General features: G+C 44.8%; 1 long non-coding RNA gene across 1 annotated transcript; it reads right to left on the reverse strand.

The window, feature by feature from the left end:
• Positions 1-5,507: 5,507 nt before the first annotated feature.
• LOC119373580 (uncharacterized) lies at positions 5,508-17,678 on the reverse strand. Its single transcript, XR_005179902.2, has 3 exons — positions 17,460-17,678; positions 12,383-12,478; positions 5,508-5,753 (listed from the first exon to the last, which is right to left on the reverse strand). It is a non-coding gene; the product is annotated as an uncharacterized LOC119373580 (long non-coding RNA).
• Positions 17,679-22,797: the final 5,119 nt, after the last annotated feature.

The following is a 22,797-nucleotide window of genomic DNA, read 5'->3' on the forward strand; positions in this document are numbered from 1 at the left end:
CCAGCAAATTTCTTAGTTTTAGTTCCTCCCCACCTAACCCTCTGCCATCCTTGGCTGCACTTCCTGTCTCCTGGCAACCATTCTGAAGCTTACTTAACTGACGATCTTTTAACTGTCCTGCCTATTATGTAAACAAGAATATCCGCCACCCGTGTTCGTTGTCAGATCCACACTGCTGTCTTCATATCTCTTAAGGTTGTGCCTATCTTTTTCTTGTCCCATCGTTGTAGAATCCTTAACTTCTTCTTGAGTTTCATTGTCATTGGCCAAGTTTCTCACCCAAATGCCTGTGCTGGCAAAATGCAATGACGGTCCAATTTACGCTTTAGTGACAGTCGTAAGTTAGCGGTAATGAATTGCGAATGTCTACCGTATGCACACCAGCCAATCCTTGTTCTTTAGTGAATTTATTTTCACTCAGCCTTCATTGCCAAGTGAACAAAATCACGTAGTGATATATGAACCTTGAACCATGTTTACTGAACCTTGCTGCTTTTGACAGTATGGTCCGAACAACTTATGTCGTGGTTTTGGTACATAAAACACCAGATATTATTATTATTGTTGTGTCCACTTTCGAGAGTCGACAAGTTCCTTCAAAAGCGAGCGTCTTCGAATGTACCGCGCGAAAAAGTAAGTAGCAGTAGTAGCAAAGCACGCCGCACATGCGCAGTTCTGGTGCGCGCACGTGGTAAAGACCCGAAACGGCAGCTTGTTTTGGTGCCGCTCATAAACCTCGTAACTTTCCCGTCTCTGTTTTCCTTCCTACGTCTGGTGCGATGTACCTACGATATAAACCTCACGCTTTGAAGTTACAGCACGGCCTCAACAAAGCAGCTAGCACAAGAATGATCCACCTGCAAGAACGCTCGACACCGACGACACGGCAGGCGCGCGCTCCATTCTTTCAACACACCACCAACATCGCCGCTATCGGGCCCGGTCGAGAACGAAACCACCAAATACTACATTCAATGGACTAGCTTTCCAAAGGCTTCATTGAATCAAATGATCGCGCCTTCGTAAGCTGACCGCGTGTTTACCTGTCATGTGAATGATCTTGGCTCCCTCGTAGAAGCACTTGTGGCTGTTTCTACGACACGACATCACGTAGTAGGTTTTCATCCGATCGAAGTCATTCACGTGCTTCGGCTCAAAGCGTTCCGATTTGGAGCTTCGGACGCGCGTGTGCTCAACCACGGCGGTGTCGAAAGAATGCTCGTACTCGGCGTACACAAACATTTCGCCGATAAGTCCGACACGAACAACACAAACTTCCGCGCGGTCTGATGGCGATGATGATGACAATGTCTGTGGTCTTGCCCTTTGAAATGGGCGATCTACTGGCCTCTAAATTTAAAAAAAGCGACATAAAATGTATTCTTGTTAGAGTAACCTAGAATATTAGCCCCATCTGGTTTCTTCTAGGCCACTTGGTTGAGTTCTAGTACACCACCAGTGCGCAATGTGGTTGTTTAAAAAAAAAAGAAAGGCCGCAACGTTTGATCTAGACGCCAGAATCTAACGCAGTAGTTTCAAATGGGAGTCCGCAGACCCCCTGGCCATTATTGGGGGTCTGCGAAACCCGTCCTTGAAAAAAAAAAAAAAACGCGTTTTTTCAAGGCACACAAGCGACCACTTCTGAATTTTTTGGGGTATGCTTCGCAGCATACCATATTTGCATTGCGGGGGAGCTGACTTACCTTTCCCCTGCACGCAAGAATGCTTCATCCAGGCTTGCATATTCGAAGACCAACCACGGCTAGAAACAGGCTGAATGTGGCTGCAGACCGCACAACTTACCGAGAAGCTGTTGAAATCGAATTGGTGTAGCCCTTCAGTTTGCCCATTCTTTGCCAAGGGAAAATAAAAGGCAGCTATCTCACGCTGCATGCGTTAATGTATTTAGCGCAGCCGCGAGCTGTGGGCCAGTGCACTCGAGAACAACATGCTGCACGATTTTTCAGCAGCCTCGCAGCGCGGTGACGGTGCGTACTTCGCCTGTCGGGAGCACAGCGCCACAGGCTTCACTGAACATATTGCTTCCACGCTTGGAGTTGTGGTAGAAGTGCTCCCTTTCAATGTCCCGTTCACCTGCACACAAGGGGGCGTCTGCAGAACTTTTTCCAGGGGGGTGCAGTGCATGGGGGGAAGGGGTCAAGGAGCCCCTCCCCCCCCCACCCACCTCCCACTTACTTTCAGATATATAGGGAGGGCTAGGCCCCCCAAACTTTTGGGAAAATCAACTGAGGGGAGGTCTTTCATACAGCAGTCACGTAACTGTAATGAATTTTTATGTGTCCGCTGTTTCTGCAGTGAAGATTGTCTTCCATGCCCCATCACGATGAGCGGGACTTTGTTTGCAGTGCAAGCCACCTATGGGACACTTTCATGCCTGGGGCAGCAGCATTGTGGAGGACGCCACCACCAAGCAGGGGCACTACAATGTGAAACTATTCTGTTCCGTTTCATCCGTTCAGCCTGTCATCCTGTTTATATCACGGGCGACGCTAGCAAAGGTGCGAACCAACATTTTTATAACCAATTGAGCCAATCAAATGTGCTTAGAGGAAATTTTTTTTGAATCTCCTAAACCAAATAGTATTGCCTGCCCTATCTCACCTGCATATGCAATCGATATACTTCACTTTGCTTATCATGCGATGGCTAGAAAAGATAGCGATGGCTTACGACAAGGTGTTAAAAATGCTTCCTCAGGAAAGAAAAGTTCGTATAGCATTGTCATACATACAATGCAAGCCTCACGTCAGTAGTGACAGTAGATTGTCACGTACCGAGTAGATGTTCAGGGCCAAGAGCATGAGCACTCGCCAAAAGGGAGCCAATCCAACAGAAATTCCTCACATATCAGTGCTCAGATGGAGTGTGCTATATTGTTGTGCTGCACAAGGACTGCTGCAAATCGCTGTATGCAAACACCGTTTCATGAAAATTTTGCATTTATACAATTGCAAAATAAACATCTGAAGAGATAAAGCTAATGTTCACGTTTTCCTTTTATTGCGCGTGACATATATACATGCTATTAATATGTGCAGACAATTGGAGGGGTTTCATTTGGACTTACACGTGCACTGCGCCCCATGTCATGCATAATTGTCAGGGCTAGTTAAATGCCTCTATAAACTGCCGTTGGCCTCTGATACGATACGCACCAAAACACGAGAAAGAAAATGTATGTGTTTATTTGAATAAACACAAAAGAAAAAAAAGCAGAGCAATACCTGACACGAGAAACATCTACACCTACCTACGGCCATCGGTAAATCAGCGCCTGCATAAGATGAAGCCATGGTTGGCCAACATGCGGTATGCACTTGCCCTCGTCGACTACAGTGGTCAGGATGTTGGATGCCGACTTAGGGCTACATGAGGCCAATGTCAATCCCCAAAGCCAGCCCTACATTGGGTGCCGAGGTTGGGTCAACCAAATTTAGCTGGCCAGAGACGTTGGGCCAGCGTTTTTTCAAGGACAAATTGCTGCTTGGGTGAGCTGGAGCAGTTTTTCCATGTTTAAGGAAATCAATATGGGTGCATAAGTATGTATGTTTGTTTATAATGCCCATAAACTTACTGTTCTTCATTTTCCTGTGGACAGTTGCAAGTTTCTTTAGTCCTTTGACCTCGGGCTACATAACATATTTTCCGAATGCACTTAATATCTGCGACCGAATGAGGCTCCTCCCGATGCTTGAGTTACAGCACTGGGAAGCACAAACTATGTAAATTTTGCATGCATTATTCTTACTAAAGTTTGTGTGGCTAAGCATCTGCTGCCATGTTTTATGGACAGAATCCTTTGGATCCTGGTCCATGGGTGGTGCTGCACGTAATGATGAATGTAATAATGCATGTAATAATGAATTGGTCTTTTGTGCTCAAAATTTACTCTGTGTTCTACCAAATTTGCAGTTGTGCAAGGCTTCACATTTAATTTTGATAAGTACTTTAAAGGAGTACTGACACAAATTTGAGAAATTGTCGTACTATTCCTCCGATTAAAAGCGCTGGTGCATCAAAATGCGACGAATATATTTTTAGTGCCGTTTCCTTAAAAAGGCACTTTCGTTTCCAATATCGGGGGGTGTTATCAGAGTGATGTATAAACACAGTGTGACGTACGTCTAAGTCACGTGGGGATAGAAAGTCTTGCCGTCCATATGAGCAGTGCTCTGCAGTCTGCTTTTAGCTGTACGTGTTGGACATAAGCAATGAGGTGTGAATTGCCATCTAGCGGCTCCAACAGCAACTTTGGCGGGATCTAGGACTTTACAAACACAGTGAACTGTGCTGAGTCGTCATGACTATGCCCACTGAGGTGGCGTTGGCTGACAGATGGGCAATGAACAAAACTAAAATATTTTCATGTATTTCCTGGGTCCAGTATGCGAAGAGCGTCAATACAGCATGCCAAGGAGACAAAATATGTCCATTTTGCAATGCCCCAAGATTGTGTCAGTACTCCTTTAAACAGAAGTGAAAAATCTATGGCCTCTAGTTCTGTCCCACGCGTCGCCTATGATGGTGGTGGTGGTACCTCAGGTGACGGCTCAAAGTCCTTGGACCCGGGCGACATCTTCGGCTTGCAGGACAGCCCAAAGTCGGACGAGATATCTTCAAATTTGATCGGTGCACACAATGTTGCCAACGAGTGCTGCCTGTTCTGTGCATGCGCGCGTTATATGGGGACGTCAAGATGCAAATGTCCCCAGATTACTCGCGCATGCACAAAACAAGCGGCACTCCTCACTGGGCAACACTTTTGATTGGGCAACAATGACCAAATTTGAAGGTCTTGTGTGACCAGGCACCAGATGTGGGCGGAGCCAAAGCGCCACACGCTCGTTTGTACCACGTGTCCCAAACATTTGTATGTGGCAAACTAACTGCGGCGTGTCGTATGACCGATCACGTGCAATTTCGCGCCATGTGTCTGGCAGCCTACTTCTCCTGGCTATATTGCCACGTGCACGTATTTCTTTATTTTTATGCGACCGGCCAGTTACGCATGTAACCACTGTTGTGTGCAATTATTTTTAGCGTATTGGGTGTTACTTCTTTTGCTGAGCACAAGTACGCCCAATAAACCCCTCAATTCTTTTTGGATGGAGTTCTGTGTCCTTCATCGTCATGACAGCATGACAATATTTTCATTTGAAACATTTGATCTGAAATCGCAGACGAAGCTGAATCAGTTATTCACACAGCTGTCAGTTTCCACTAAAAACTGGACCAATCCACGATTCTCAGTTCTTGTTTTGGAGCAGTGTGGCACAGTTTAAAGGAACACTATAATGGTTTTGGCACAACTTGGCACAGGAAGTTGTAACTGTAGAGCTGCGGCACAATTGGCGCACCTGTACCACCCCTGATTATGTCGCAGCAGCGAAATATTTTCTGTGAAATGTAGTTCTTGAAAGTAATTAGAGACCACATCACGGTGTAAACATTAAAAAAGGCACGCAATGTTTGTGAAGTTTACTAAAACGGTGCTGCGCACATAAAAAAAGACAGAAAGCACTTTTGGAACAATTGGTAAATTGCAAAGCACCATCAATACTGCTTCACATCTGCTGTCACTGCAGCTGGCATTCACAAACCCAGACTTCTGCCCCAAGGCCACCTTCTCCAAAAGTGGCGACTGACCACAACGGTATTGGCGACCAGAAGCTTCAGGGCTATCTTCTAACTATTGCTGGCCATTGAATACGGCCTGTCTACAACACCATGTCCTGAAAAGCAAGAACACAATTATGTATAAACTCCAACCTTCAAACTAAGGTACATACGCAAACTTCTTTACTCAACATTACCTAACTTGCCTCTATTTCCTTTCACTTCATTCGGGAATCAGCACCTTTGTGGCACCAGTTACCAGCCTACCAAAGTGCTTCTGAACACATAGAGAGGCATTTACATATATTAACTTGTACAGCATGTCAAATTGATTAGGAACACAGAGCTTTCACAGATGTGCTAGGGTATCACTATTATGTTTGAATTATGAGACAATGCAAGAACCTCCTTAAATCCAATATGAACAGACAAAGCACATCTACTTTGTATGTACATGCAATTGCCCCCCCCCAAATAGATGTTCTCATCCACTAAGAAATGTCCGCAGTGCCACTTGCAAGGATGCCGCTCTGTTAAGCATATTGTAACTCACGCTCTTGGTGCACCAATCACCTGATAAGCATACACCTCCTGTTTATTTACTTATCATAGCTTCAAGGTACAGTTGTGCGCTGCGGAGGAAAAGAACGTAGCTAATAGGTAATAAAAAAAGGCCAATAGCATTAACTTACATACACAGCGCATATGAAATACAAATAAAAAACGTTCCAAGAAGGTTCATGGGCAAGTGCACGAAAGTAGTAAATTTACAATAAACAATTGTCCCAGAAGTGCTAGATAATAGCTCAGACAAAAAAAAAAAAAAAAGGCTGAAGGAAAACACGTTTCAGCTATTACACCATAGATACCAACGGTAAGAACAATTTATCAAATAAAATGAGGCATCAGATAACTTGCTCAATAGAAATAAAGAATAAAGAAGTCACAGTTTCGCCGCAAGGGCGAAGCAATGAATGCGATAGCAAGAAAAGCGGCCCGTGATGGATGCGTTGAGACTACCGTGCGTCCATCACTACCCGGCAGCTACTAGACAGTTTTAATTTCACGTACGTAGGGACTTCTCATACGCAAACGTGAAAAGTACACGTACGTTACGTGCACGACATCTGAAACGCTTTTAGCTACACGCACGCGACGCGCGGTGAGAGCTACCACGTAGCTCGATCTGCTGAGAATCATGAACACTGCGGTAGTTTGTTCGAGTGCCCGCGCGAGCAGACAGCGGAAGGGCAAGGTTCTCGCTGCGCAAATATAAGAAGCGAGAGAGCTGGCCGACGCCTTTAAGTGCGCCCACGCGCTCCTAGCGCCATCTCGCTGGTAATGAAGAAATGCTTATAAGCGCCTCCGTCTCGGAGGACTGCAAATGGTAAAGGGTGTGTATATAACGCTCGCCGTTAGCTGCCAGAGGGATGTACGCTTTGTGTAGTAGTGCTTAGCGCACCAGCTGCGAATTCAGAGGTCGCTGGTTCGATTCCGCGCTTCGGAAGCATTTTTCTGATTTACTTTTCTTTGGGATATTTGATGTATATATACATACTTATACATATACGCAGCATGACGGCGGCGACGGCGACGGCAAAAATCAGCCGAGACTGTCCATATAATTGCTATCGCAATAAAATACATAGCATAAGAATAGGCTACTATAAACAGAACACATTGTAGATCACAAGAGAAACTTAAGAAACTCTGAAGAACAGTATTACAGTTATTGGTGCCTGTTTTACATGTTACAATCTTTGCTTGCTTTTGGAAGAAATAAATACGATTAGCCGAAGGTGTTGCACGGCAGAATGTTTCTCTTTTTCGCGACAGTTAACCAGAGGAAATAAGTGCATGGTGGCAGCTGAGCCCAGAGAGAATGTATCTATGAAGTGTAATACATAATAGATATTGTCGAAAACATATACAGGTGACATATTTTATAAAACCTAATAGCAACCAAAGCTGTATGAAGTTCAACGTTTGTAATTAATGCCAAACAAGGGTGTTTTGGGGGCACCCCTCTGTTGCGCAACAATAATCATAATCTGGTTTGGTAGTGTTTCCCAACCAAGTTTATCAAAAATTTTGATTGAAAAATGTTTAACCGACACAGACATTTCGACCAAGGAAATCATATGCAAATGTGCAGTGCAAGAAAACATTTGGTGTCAAAGTTTGCGTTACTGCTGGAAAGGTCTTCATGCTTTGAAGCTACTGTATTTGCTCCCATAATGATTGCACCCTTCAATTTTGCTATCAAATTTTGATTTGTTTATTCTTCCCCGCGTTATGATCACATCCCGAACTTGGCACGCAACACCCACGACGTTTTCAAATCGCCACAAGCGAATACATAGCCTCCGAGATCAGTATCGAAAATGGTGCCTATGACATACAGTACACTCTCAGTAAATGGAACCTGAAGGGACCAGGAAAATGTGTTCCGTTTAACAGGAGTTCCATTTACTGAGAGATGAACACGGGTGCAGAATCCAAGTATGAAACCAATCGTGTTAGATGCAGTTGTTCCATTTAAGCAGCAGTTCCGTTTAAGAGATTTCCGTTTACTGAGAGCCTACTGTACTTCAAAAATTAATTTTGGCGCACACAGTTAGCAAAAGTGAGGCCTTAGGGTCTGTGTCCTGTTCCTAGAACTGTTGTGTTGGCGTGGACTCATCATCAGAAATGCCTCCACACATCCCGTGGTCTGATGCTGATCGTATTGTCTTTGTGTTTCTTGTATTTGTGGATCATCATGCATATGTGTGGTGCATGCTTAGTAGTACTGTTGGTTTTATTCATCGACAAGACCTTGGCTGGGTGTGCAGTTTAAGGGAAGGTGAAACAAGGGCTGTATTTTCAGACGATCGCTTTCAGAGGTACTTTTGTGAGGCATTCAGCTATCAACAGGCCATGGCGCTCTTGTGCTGTGCCAACTGTGCTAATAGTGTGGGCCAAGAACGTTAGTGCTCGGTGATGCTGATCACTTGCTAAGCGTGGGATCCAATCTCCTCATCAGTCGTAGCAGCACTAGATAAAGAAGTTAGGGCATTCCAGGTGCTCAAAAACTGCCTTGTGCTGATTGGGCGTGACTACTGCATTTGCTCGCATATAACCCGACCCCTACTTTCTAAGTCCATTTTTTTCGTCTTGTGAGGCGGGTTATATGCGAGAAAATATGGTAAAATGCACCAGCGACGCTGCACGGTTTTTCCTCAACCATCTGTGGGACTGTGACAATGCCCCCCACTGATCACACTGCCAGCCCCGACAACGAATCTTGCGGCCACAGCAGTGAGGACCATAGCTCGGCAAAAAAATTGGAGCTCACTCGGACTCAGACTCACTGAAATTTTTCTCAGCCGGACTCATTTGGACTCAGACTCATAAAAATATTACTCAGCCGGACTCACTCAGACTCAGGCTCACGGCTGAATCTGAGTGAGTTGACTCATGGGTCTGTTAGCGTAAAATCAGCATTTAGTACCAAATTCTGATACAGTATAGACCGCTTATAACTAGGGGTGTGCGAATATTCGAAATTTCGAATATTTTTCAAATAGTGTTTGCTATTCGATTCGATTCGCACTGAAATTTTACTATTCGAACTATTCGAACTTCCCAAAGACAAATGCAGTCAAAGTCCGGTTGAAAGTGACCCCTTCAGATTTTCAATATGGTTCACCTCATTACACTCTCGTATTGCGGCAAAGCTGCCTTTCAAGCTCCGTTACGGTCGAACTTAGGCAAGAGACAGTCAACGTCCGATTGGAAGTGGTCCCTAGATTTTCAATATGCTTCACCTCCTCACACCCTCGTATTGCGGCACCCTCGTATTGCGGCAAAGCTGCCTTTCAAGCTCCGCTACGGTCGCAAATGTATTAACTCGAGAAAAGAGTTGGGGGCTCAATTAATACTGTTTTGGACCTGAAATTTGGGCAGGAAGTCCGAAAAATCAGATGCCGAAGCTTTTTAGCATCCAAAATTTCAGATGTTCTTATATATCGACGTCTACGAGGCAGATTTGGAACTCCGGACTTGAAGGGAGCATACCCTTGTCCGCCACATCAGTTGGCCTTCCACAGCAGTTGAAAGAGGAGGAGAGGCTGAGGAAATGGCATCTCTGCCTATCACGTGTAAAGTGTTGTCGGCAACACTTTGGTTGCACCAAATCATGAACATAAATACAATTCGGCCTCTACATTGCCTTATTCTTGATAAGAAAGACAACTATGAAATATGACCCCACCAGCGCTTCATCAACCTAGCGAAAAGGAACACTTTCATGTTGTTATCTCACAAGAACATACTCTGCAACTTTTTCTGTAATTTCACTTCGAATTATTCGAAAAATGTTTGACAAATATTCGAAACTTATTCGAAATTATTCGATTCGATTCGCACTCAATCTTTATTATTCGAATTCGCTTCGCACCCAAAATTTTGCTATTCGCACAGCTCTACTTATAACGTAAGTCGCCGGAGTCGCGAATATCCGCACTATAAGCGGTACCGCACTATAACCAAAACAACCTTCTTCAAAGTCTGCACTTGCGCAAAACGTGTTGAGCATGTAGCCTCGCGTGTCCGATAATCGACATATGCGATTTGGGGCGCTTACAACCACTTAAATCTCCGAATGTTCAAAAATTAACCGCCAAAGACTCGCATTGCCAATGAAATGAACACGGGGAAAAAAGCAAACAAAACAAAGTGCCATCGCGGAAATTCGCCGACTGCGTTTCAGGCCACGTCGAGGTATGCGCATTACACAGAAACCATGTCGAATCGCGACCGAAATTTCACGTGCTGAGCGGTACCGATCGTTCGATTTCACAGGCGCGCACGCGATGCCCAAGACATTGCAATCGAATCCGGAACCACCATTCGAGAGTTGCATGTGCCAACCATGCCCTCGTTTTCATTAACGATATGATTCCCTTCCCTTCAAGTGCTGCCATCGCAAAAAGTTTCGTTGATTCCGCACCAAACCGCAACTTTTATCGCCCGCGACCGCTACCGATAAGCAACCAACGCTGATTAGGCCTAGCCTGCGGTTCGACATGTCGCGGGAAGTTTGTCCAAGACAACAAGAAGATCGGAGGTCGAAAAGATCGCACTCAAGCACTAACCCAAGAACAGCGCGCGTGATATGACGTTTGTGTTCGCGGCCGGGAGATCAACGGCGACAAAAGCCCGCCAAGCTCGTTTAAGTCCGCGCACTGGCAGGAAAGGCGAAAGCTCGCGTCATGAAGCCGCAAAACTTTTCAGTTTGCGGACGAGGTAGCAAACGCGATATCTGTAGCGAGTGTGATAACGACGACGCTTTTCCCGACAGGAAACTTACTTTAAAGCGCACTTGACGAGGGCGCGATCGTACGTTCCACGCGGAACGCGCTGCCGGCAAGTGGCCGCGGAGCGGCGGAGCCTTGCCGCCGCCGGTGCAAAGGCTACTCCGTCGCCTAGGCAACCACCATCCTTCCCCACTCGGCGAGCCCGCACAGCGCTGCCGCGGTCTTTTTCCTCCCTCCGCCCCTCGTTCGTTCACTGTGCGTGCCCTCGCCCTTCGTAACAACCTTGTCGCTCCCTCCCCAGCGGCGTACCTCCTTTGAGAACCGCACTCGCTACCGCGTTTGTCAGAAATATTTTCCCGCAACCGCATTATAAACGGTATTTCATCTTGGGGGACTGCATAATAAGCGGTATGCGTATACATGCGGTTCTATGGGAGGGTAAACGGGAGTCGAAAAAGACCGCATTATAGCCGGTCCTGCACTATATGCGGTTACGTTATAAGTGGTCTGCACTGTATAAGTGGTGCTCTACGATATCCCTTTTGATTTTATACTTTCAAATACGGACATTTTTATGAAATACGCGACTCACACAAGATATTTTTCAAGAACTTCTCGTCAAAGAATTTTTGAGGGGAGATAATGACACCTCGCCCCCCCCCCTTTAACTGACGTCTTTGATCACTAAATATTAAGGTGGCCCATGAATGCTAGTTCGTTGAGATATGAGTGAATGGACTTGAGTATAAATGTAAGCCGATGTAAGGATGATAGTAATGCTGAAGATGAGTAGATAGGACAATAGGTTGGCAATAAAAGGTGAAGCTCACTCAGACTCACTCAACAAATATATCTTGCACTTAGGACTCACTCGGACTCAGACTCAGCAAAATTTTTTCCAACTGGACTCACTTTGACTCCGACTCATTAAAATTTTCCTCAACCCAACTCACTCGGACTCAGACTCAAGGCTCGATCTGAGTCTGAGTGAGTCAACTCATGAGTGAGTTTACCGACCTATGGTGAGGACTCGGAATGAATGAGTGTTAGTTCAGTTATAGAATGAGAGAAAAATAAAAGGACAGTGTGCAATTCATGTAGAACCTACATAATGTAATTTCTTTTCCGAGGAAAATTTACCCCGCATAGTGATCCCACCCCTAACTTTGTGCAAATTTAAAAAACGGAAGTGTGATCATTATGCGAGTAAATACTGTACAGACTAGGGCCTGCAATCAGAGCTCTTCCTTAAAAGCCACTTTTATATCCTCAAAACTTTTATAACAGCTGTTCTGTGACTAATTGGTTTTCAGACAAGAGTTCTTCATAAAAGGAATAGATGAGACACTGAGACTTCGATGGTGGTTGCCAATCATTCACAGAGTATACGAAAGAGAAATGTGAACGGAGGCCGAGCTGTGCTATGATGCAGTAAGATCACTTACGACGAATATTGCAGAGTACGGAAGACAGGTGTTGGCGCGCAGCTTTTAGCCTTCGTTGTGCCAGAACATCCTTGCCCACGTAGTGTCGAAAGAGGCCTGCACAGATCAGTGAAACCTGTTTTGCAATAAATGCTTCCACTAAACACAGAAAAGGGAGACTGTTAAGCAAATCAAATTCTGTGCCCACACAAGTATTGTCAGCAGCACATCATGACATTTCATTGCAACTCTCACTGCATGATTTTTAAGCACACCCTGAGCCATACATTTTGGTTAAAATAAATGAAAAATAAGAAAATAATAGCATGCGCTGAACTGACATGAATATTGTATGAAGTCAGATTTTTCGCATCCTTAATATGTTTCGGAAATGGATATTTTATCTAAGTATCTAAAGATATTTCGGCGGTGGCGTGCACATCTCATCCAAGATGCCTCTGCGGCAGTTTCGCTGCTGCTGGAACAAACGACAGTGCTCGGTTAGCTTGGTGCTAATAATCACTTCTTTTTGCCTTCGTGTTGTGCAACTGCACTTTAATGTGGTGACATTTTTGTACCCATCACCATGCTACAAAAAACATGGAAAATGGAATGAAACAATACACTTACTGTTTTGCACTGGTTAGCACAAAAGGTTTTGTTTATACAAGAAAGGCAGAAACAAAAAAAAAGGGGGGGGGGGGCTTCTTTGCTTTTTTTCTTTTCGAGGTGCCCGATGAAAATGAGACAAGGCATGGCAGTGGCCCAGTGATTAAAATCTGACTTCCTTCACAGGGAGGCCCCCCCCAGTGCACATGGGCTGCTGTTGTAGTTTGCATTGTTTACTACTGTAGTTTGCAAGCCGAACGTAGGGAGCACTGCAATTACGGCACGCAAGCAGGCATGTCACGTGGTATCTTTTTGTATTTCGCTGGCAATTGCAGTTAGCCGAAAAACACTAATGCTTAAAGGAACACTGAAGCGGTTTTCAATTATAAAATTTATTGGTAATTCGGAATTTTTACCTCTTATAACATACCTGTGCATATTTTTTCGCGCTAGTTGATTAAACAATGGCAAACTATAAGTGCGCAAACTTTGGTCGTGGGAACACCCTCGGCACATGCGGAGCATAGGAGAGGAGGACGATAGAGAAAGAAAAGTAAAGAAGTGACGTCATCGGGAGGGAAACGCAAGATCGCTGCACAGGTTTGCGCCTTTACCTGCTGCCAAGGGAAGCATTGGCTGTGGTTTTCGCAGGGATTTGCTTACTGCTGCACCGTCCTGTTCACTCACTTTCGAAATTCTTGCGATACCGGAGTTCACCAGCAGTGTTTCTTTGGCATTTGCAACAGCCTATGCGCTGTGTTGAAGCGGGTTCTGCGCCGAGTTCTGCGCGGCAGTTGGATATCAATAGCACCTATGCAGTGGCGTAGGGATGGGGGAGGGGGGTTGAACACACCCCCTGAAAATTTTCAATTTTGCATTTGCTTATATACCATGCACAAACATATATAAATATGGTTCACCCCCCCCCCCCCCCCCCCGCCTCCCAAATAAAAGTTTCTGACTACGCTACTCCATCTACAGTTGCAATGAAGTCGCATTTCACAAATACCTTCAAGGTCAGAAGACAGCTGAAAAGTTGGTCACTGTTACTAAGAGCAAAATCTTGAAACCTACGAAAGCAAGTCTGCTATGCTCTCGTACTGTGTCCTTCCTCTCTCGTGTTCCGTCTTGTTTGCGCTGACTTTCTTACAATATGCTGCTATGACCGAACTATTTCCGAAAAACAGACTACATGCAAAACAGACTACGTGTCATCCCATCTGCACCCTCACTCATCCTTAATGATCATATTCTGTCACCTACACATGAAGTCATCTTTCTTGGAATCAAGCTCGATCGTCATCTAAAATTTAACCTGCATGCTGAAATGATCTCGAAAAAGATCGCCTTTGGTATCAGAGTACTAATTTTAACACGCTGGTTTTTCCCACAGCATATCAGAACTTCACTTTATTACGCATTTATACATAGCCACCTTCAATACTGCATTTCCGTCTAGGGAAACACATATAGCACGCATTTAACACATCTACAGCATTTACAGAATCAGGCCCTGCGGATCATAAATTTTTCTAGCTACATGTCTCATTCGGTACTAAATTACACTTCATTAAGCATACTACCATTACGCTACATGGTTCAGCTCAAACTGGTTTTACTAATATATCGCACACTTAACTATGAAATCGCTATCGATACATTTCAAGCATCTGCTCTAACTAATAGTAATAACACTAGATTTTCATCTAATAGCAACATTTTACTTCCCCGGATAAACACAATTTATGGGAAATTCACAGCTCTTTTCACTGCCATTCAATACTGGAATATTTTGCCACTTGATATTAAAGCATGCCGCACAACAATATTATTCAAAAAACACATGAAGTCACACCTACTAACAACAGTGCTCGCTATCGATTCATTATGACTATATGCGTAAAGCGTTTCATTCATAATATGTATCATAAAATTGTGTTGAACTTTTTTCTCCAATTTTTGGTTTGTTGTTTCTAGAAATTTAAGATTTCGCTAAAATTAGTTGTCCGGATGTTTTATTATTTATATATGATCTGTTCACCGTGTTCTTTGACAATACCTTATGTTTATATAAGTTATGTTGATTGCAATTTTTATCGTCTATATTTAGTTCTGTACTATTTTCTCGCGAATTACGTTTCTTGTACAGAATTACCTTTTGTTGGTTCTTTCCATTGTTCTTTTTTGCTATATGCCCTGCTTATTATCTCGCATCTTTTTTTAATTTATTTTTTTTCCTTACTCTTTAACTGCTTTCTGCCATTATGCAATTTATTGATACTGACAAATGACTAATAGGAGGTCCCCCTGACAGTTTTGTAACTCCGGGACCTCCTTCTGTACTAATGGTGAATAAAGAATTGAGAAAAAAAAAATCAAGTCTCGAATGCAGTCGCTATGCTTGACTATGAAGTCTGCACGACTGAACCGCGACGTGACCCCTTCTATATTTTCACACAGCGGGAGGATCTGGCCGCCACCGAGACTTGCCTTCACAAAATGAAGAAAAACTGAGGTAATGCCACTGACCAGCGGTATTGCGTGGGGTGCGGAGAGAGTTTCGACGGGGCCCGCAACAGAGATCTCAGCGGACGCTGTCCGTTACGTCCAGACATAACGATAAACAGTTACTGAAGTTATATTTCCAGCGTGTTATTCGCAATGCGCACTTGTCTCCATTTTGCCAGTGTTCGTGGCTTGCTCGCGTCACTTGGTCACTGAAGGGCCAGTAACATATGTTACTGCTTCGCGGTGGACCTTTGGCGCTCGCAATATTTTGCTTGTGTCAATTTTAGAAATGAAGCAGCAGCGGACGCACTTCTTTCTTAAACAAAAATTATGTGCTCCTGTGAAGCAGTACTGTTAATGTTAAAATAAAACTTCGAAAAAGAAAACCTTAAGAAATTTGCAAGGAACACGCGATTCAACCTAAGGTCATCGTAGCCCCGAGCGGACCACGGTGCGTCAGCCTGCTGTGCTACCAAATTTGAACAATGGTACTGATTAATAGGCTGAATTTGTTAACACACTGGTTATCGCTATGCCTGAGTGCGATGTTAGACAATTTGTTCCACAAAATGCTCATTTTGAATCGCTATCGAACATGTTTTGGATTGTGCGTTTTCACCGGTTTTGACATGGTTACTTTCCATCGTGCTTTTTCTCGATCTAAGATCCAGTCGTCCACGATGTCAAGCTGTCGATCGCACCGTCATTGTCGAATGAAATCAACCTTCTAGAAACAGAGTTGTTGTACCTATGTAGCACCAACATTTCTCGACCATGATAGCAAATATCGATCAGAGTCGGACTTTACTGACAAAGGAACTGTCTATGCCACAACGATATCACACGGGCAATTTTAGTCGAGCCCGACTCCAATCGTATTTTTCTATCAAGGTCGAGAGTTGCCGCTGCTACTCGGTATAGTAGTCTTTCATATATGATATAGACGGTAGCCTGTAATCACTACTGAGACATTCGGTCACGATCTAAAATCATCAGATAAACAAAATTGCTATCCAAAGTGTCCATGTAGCATCACCTGATGAAAATAAAGCAGCGATTGAGATCGGGCTCGACCGTGATCACTGCCCGTGTGACAGGTCTGATGACATCAAATTGGTGATTAGGCACGAATTCAAGCACTTTCAACCTGTGCTTATCACGGGTGAAGGCTGCGGTTTGGGGCGCGCTTTCCTGTGCCTTGTCATCGGCAATGGCGGCATGCATGTTCCGTCATTGCTTGTAGACGCACGACTGGCTCGAACAAGTATGGATGTACTACATTGAGCTCATTGCGACAGCCACAGATCGTCGTATTAACAACTACGCGCTTATTTCAAACGAAAAAACACTGACTACTCACTATCGCCTGCAGTCAGCAGCCTCGGCGGCACCCCCGTTGACGTCAGCAAGCTCAGACCAATTGCAACAGGGAAGAGATTCGCGGCGGTGCCTGAGGCACGCGCTGTGCGTTGTTGCCAATATATACAGTTGTTCGTGCTAGTTTGTGCCAATGTTCGATGTGATTTTCGAGCTAGCTGCACGTAATTTTATACCATGACACAAAGACCTCATTTTTTTCGAAAAGTACTTCAGTGTCCCTTTAATAGATATAAAGTTAGAAACTGCCCAATCAGACGTTTTGCAAACCAATCTACAACTTTCTAATTGGAACTTTTTGCCCAGCTTCATTGCTTTAGAAGTCAATCTTACCTAATGAAGCAATTAAGCAGGACACAAAAAATTGCTTGACATACTCCACGCAACAGTGAGCAACATGTAGTATTTGGTTGCGTCGTCATAAAGTGCGTTGGCATATTTTTGAACTCTGCCTAGAGCTAGCCGAGGCACCTTGTAGATATGCGAGTTCAGCAGCATGGCATCCGATATGACATGTGCGCTACCCACTTGTTATGCCAGCATTTTGAATGCTGCTGTGCACCTGTGGATGGGTGCTGCACCTGTTTTCCTGAAGAAGTCATACCTTTCAGGGTGGCGAGCTTTTCCGGTGTCAGTGGCAGCCTTGAGTAGTGTTTGCCAGATGACAAATAACGGTTAGATGGGATGCCAGTCACACTGCGAACACGGAGCTCTTCTGGTGTCCAAAATAGCAATGCAGCATACTTGCAAAACCTGGTGTCTGTGGGAGTACTGAATAGCTTGCTCCAGTCCTGTTTGTCAATCCAGAAGCCACTGCCTGCATAGATCTGTGGTGCGTGCACGCATACATGCACAGACATGCACATTAGAGTTGAAACACTGACTGTCCCCTGCTAGGGTTTTGGAAGTTAGGGCAAGAAAGAGCCCATGTGCCAACTTTCAAAGCTGAACTATAGTAAAAAAGGCAGCAAGTAAATTAAAAACTGCAAACTATGAAAATCAGTCTTGAAGCAGCTTCATAAGCTAAACCAGCTCGCAGCTGTGTAAAACTGCAGAGAGTATTGCATGCGCAACTCATCTTGAGCTTATTCACAGTGTTACCCCTGACCTTGGATGACCAGAAAAAGTGTATGAATCGCAACTACCTAACCGCTTTTTTTGGGCATATTTTGATATTTCGTTCATTCTAGCTAGATTACTCTACGTTCCAAGTAATTCACAGAAATCCTCTTTCATTCCCACAGGGGTGGAAACGGCCTGGGGAATTTTTTTAAGCATTTCTAAAAGCTGCGAATTTTACAACTTACAGCAGAAGATATGAACCAGCAGCTTGATAACACTCAATGTCAGTGAAAGAGAGAGAAAGTTCTTTATTAAAAGCAGAATGTTCAGCCAGCGTATTTCGCCTAGTTGCTGTTCTGCAGGCCGAGGGGAGAAAAAGGCCCTAGAACAGTGTGGGCAGAAAGATAGGTAAAAAAAAGAATTGAAATGCTGTCCTAGGCAGTACAGTAAAATCTCGTTAATTCGACCCCCGTTAATTCGAATTTTCGGTTAATTCGGATGCGGCGTCTGGTCCCGTCCGAAATGTGCATTGTTCTATGGCTGAGAACTCTCATTAATTCGGACAGATTCGACTGCGCTTCGGTTAATTCGAACTCCCGACCGAGGTTCGGATATAATTCGGATTCGCAGCCGAAATCAACGGCGCATCTAAACAACTTCGAGATCGGATCATGGCCTCCGAGATTTAAAACGAGGTAACGAGATCGGATTATGGCCTCCGGGATTTAAAACGCGGTAACGAGATCGGATTATAGCCTCCGAGATTTAAAACGAGCTTTGCATCTCGGAGGCACATACACAATGAAAGGCAGTGCATCGCTACTGTCATCAGCAACAGGCAACATGGCGACGGCCCGTCCGCGTTATCAACGCGATCAGCCAGTGTACGAGCCGTGCAACATTTTCAACACTGACAAGACGATCGTGTTTAAGGGGGACCCGTGCGTCGGCGGGAAACGCAGTAAAGAGCGGGTGATGGTTCTTCTGGCTACGAACATGACCAGCACGGAGTGGCTGCCGCTGCTGGTGATAGGAAAGGCTGCGAAGCCAAGATGTTGTAAGAACATTAAGCAGCTGCCTGTCGACTACCGCTTTAATAGAAAGGCTTGGATGACGGCCGAAATATTTCAAGCCTGGCTGTGTCAGTTAGACCGCCGCTTTGCGGCACAGTGTGCTCGGACAGCCACCTTCAGGAACTTAGCAAAATTGTGATTTCCTTGCACGTTGCCTCCGCGAAGCAAACCGCGATCACAGGCTTCTTTAAGAAATAAAAGTCCGGTGGTGGCGGGAACATTTTTCTAGTGTTTTGATCGTACTCGCGATAATTCGAACCCTCGGTTAATTCGGACATTCCCTCTGGTCCCGTGAAGTCCGAATTAAAGGGGTTTTACTGTATATGGACAGTCTCGACAGTTCACGTAAAATAAGACAAAAAAAAATAAAAAAGTACAGAAGCACTTATGAGCACAACTCGCACTTTCTTGATTGAAGCATCAAAGTTTGATGAGAAGACCAACAGAATCGATGCATCACATTCATAGGTTGGCAAACTCACTCATGAGTCGACTCACTCAGACTCAGATCGGGCCATGAGTCTGAGTCTAAGTCAGTCTGGGTGAGTAATATTTTGGTGACTGTGAGTCCGAGTTAGTCCTGTCGATAAAAATTTGAGTGTCTGAGTCCGAGTGAGTCCGGCTAAGGAAAATATTGGTGAGTCTGAGTCCGAGTGAGTCTGGTTGAAGAAAATATTGGCGAGTCTGAGTCCAAGTAAGCCCTAAGCACAAAATATATTTCTTGAGCGAGTCTGAGTGAGCTCTACTTTTTTTGCCTACCTGTGGTCCTACCTATTCATCTTCGGCATTAATATCAGCCTGATAACGGCTCACATTCATAGTCCCGACTACTCTCACATATTTCAACGCACTAGTGTTCATACACTACCTCAATATTTATTGATCAGAGGCGTGAAGTAGGGGGGCAGGTGCCTTGTGTAAACTCTTTCACGGAAGGTTCTTGATAAAGATATCTCGTGTGGGTCGCGCCTTTCATAAAAATGTCCTCACTGGTTTGCAACCATTGATAACTCGTATTTGAACGTACGAGATCAAAAACTGCCACGTAGAGCACTGATTATGTGAGATATTGCTGTTAAAGATCATTGAAACCATGATCATAAAAGCTAATTTTACGTTAATGCACTCGTGAGTCGAGTCACTCAGGCTCACTCATGCACAGATCAAGCCATGAGTCTGATTCTGAGCGAGTCCGGCTGAGTACAGTTGATCCCGGATATATCGAACTCGAAGGGGATCGCGAAATAGTTCAATATATCGATAATTCGAAATATAAAATATGCATACTTAAGGCTTATATTAATGCATTGCAGTAGGCTTGTGCGAATATTCGAGCACTTCGAACATTCGAACGAATAATACAGTATTCGAATTCGCTTCGATTTTAAATTATTGAAAATTTTGAAGTATTCGAAAGGAACGAATAGGTGTATATTAATCCGCTTGTAACCCCCCTGTAAAGGTGGTTTCACTGCAGTGCAGGAGTGCTATACCGTGAATACACCTTTTCAAAAAAAATCCGCACTGTCTGCTTGTAACCGCCTGTAAAGGTGGTTTCACTGCAGTGAAGGAATGCTACACCGTGAATACACCTTTTCATGGAAAATCCGCACTGCCGCGAAGCCCCACTTCAAGGTTAAATGAACATATTACCCTCACATCGATTCATAATTTTTTAAGTTTAAGAACTTGTTGTACCAGCTTATATGCTCCAAGTGTAGTAAATTTTAAAATGTAACATACTTTACAGGTTATCACTTGCATTCTACCGAAAGCCAAATCCTGCTACTACTCAAAGTTGCTTCCACTTCCTTTGAACCAAAAAGAATGACATTTGCACATGCCTTGTTACAATAAAAAAAAAAAAAACGTTGTGCAGGTTGGTTGGGTCATGACAAATATGCTCGTTTTTCTTTATAATGTGTGATACATACTATTCGAATTCGATTCGAAATTATTCGACCAAAATCACTATTCGCTTCGAACGTAAAATTTACTATTCGCACAAGCCTACATTGCAGGTCTCAAACCAGTTTCCGGAATTCGTAACAAACGCTAAGATGATGATTCGCTCACAACTAGTATGCTAAATAACAAGGTGGCAACTTCTTTTGGAAAGTTACTGCACTTTATTTCACACGAAAATAGTCCGTAAACTTGTCTTGCTTCTAGCACGCCGTCAAGTTTAAGTCATCCTAAATATCATTGAAGCTTACCAAATAAGCAAATTCAGCACCTTCAGCTACAACAGCAGTAACTGACGCTGAACACCGATGCGAGCTCTGGAGCACAGTAAGAGGTTTAGCGGCAGCGTTGACATCTTCATAACCGCACGGGTCCACTTCCGCGGCACCGGCAACGTCAGCCTTGATCGCGGCATCGATGCAGTCAGAAACAGTGGCGTCGTCATCTGCACCGATGAAGTCGCTTGCTGTACTCCCGTCCGAGAGCGCGTCCAGAAATGCTAAGTCACAAAATTTCCTGAGGCACCGTATGCCGTTGTCGGCGGTCATGACACACCCAAAGTCATCACCTGGCACCAAAGCCCGCAAGGAAACAGTTCATGACGGTGCTTTGCTTGACGTCATTCCAAGTACCAGTCATCATTTTATCGCTACGAGCGGGCCAATGTTTAGTTCAACTCCCGAATGAGGATTTGTCAGGAACGAATCGAGAGATACACGAGTCCTCAAGCCGCAAGAGACAACGCAGCCCACAAACAACGAAGGAACAAGTCTCCACCGTCGACATCTTGGCGATGGCGATGGCACTTGTAGCAAGCAGCCGCTGCTTTGGCGCGAAAAGCAAGAAAAGGGTAGCCTCTGAGATGCGTGTTTTAATAACCAAACACCAAAAATACGTCACGACGTTGCGGATCTAGAAGGCCATGCTTTTTAGGCCCACATGCCATCGTGCGCGAACAAACAGGGAAGGGAATGAGAACATTGCAATGAGGCTGCCGAGTATCTCCGCATTCATCTCATTTTGGTGCCTTCGGCAATCGGCCCCGTCTAAACACTATGCACGCGCATTACAACCTACAGATCGTGCATCAAACAAGCCAGTGCACTCGCAAGCGCTGCGCAACCAACCAGATCAACGTAATGCGACGACACCGCCTTTTCGTCACCTGTGCGCAAAGAGTGATCGGAACTTGACAGAACGCGGCCGAAAATGACGAACATTTGTTAGGAAAAATGCACTCCCTGGAGTTTGGCGCGGCGCAGCGTTTGATATACAGTAGAAGCTCGTTATAACGAAGCGGGATATAACGAACTAATGGATATAACGAAGCAATCGTAATTCCCCTTGAAATTCCCATAGACGCCCATGTATTTAAAACCTCGTTTTAACGAAGCTAAAATTTCCTCGCAGTGGATATAACGAACCATTTTTTTCCCCCACCGAGCATTTACTGACCATTTTGGTAGCCGGCATGTCAATGTCTTATAGCGCGCGATGGTTTACGTCCCATCACGGATGCGGTAATTCAAAACTCGCGCTCCCGAGGAGCCGCCTGCCAACACGCGCGAGGGTGCGCGTCTGCCTGCCTCCCCTTCCACTGAAACTCGTGGACCCACCCGCGCACGTCACCCGGCCTCCCCTCTCTCGCGGAACTCGTGGACCCGCCCGCTCTCCTGTTGCGCGCGGCGACATTTGTTTTCGCGGCCGCTACGGGAGCGACCGCAGCGCCGCCATTCGGTAGCGCCTGAAACGCTCGTTTTAGGCCACTTTTTTCTCCCTGAAGACCGGCCACTGTCCTAGGTACTGAGGAGAAGAACGCCCTAGCTCCAATGTCCCTAGCAG

The sequence above is a fragment of the Rhipicephalus sanguineus genome, chromosome 11 (genome assembly GCF_013339695.2).
Source record: "Rhipicephalus sanguineus isolate Rsan-2018 chromosome 11, BIME_Rsan_1.4, whole genome shotgun sequence".
Classification (NCBI taxonomy): Eukaryota; Metazoa; Arthropoda; class Arachnida; order Ixodida; family Ixodidae; genus Rhipicephalus; species Rhipicephalus sanguineus.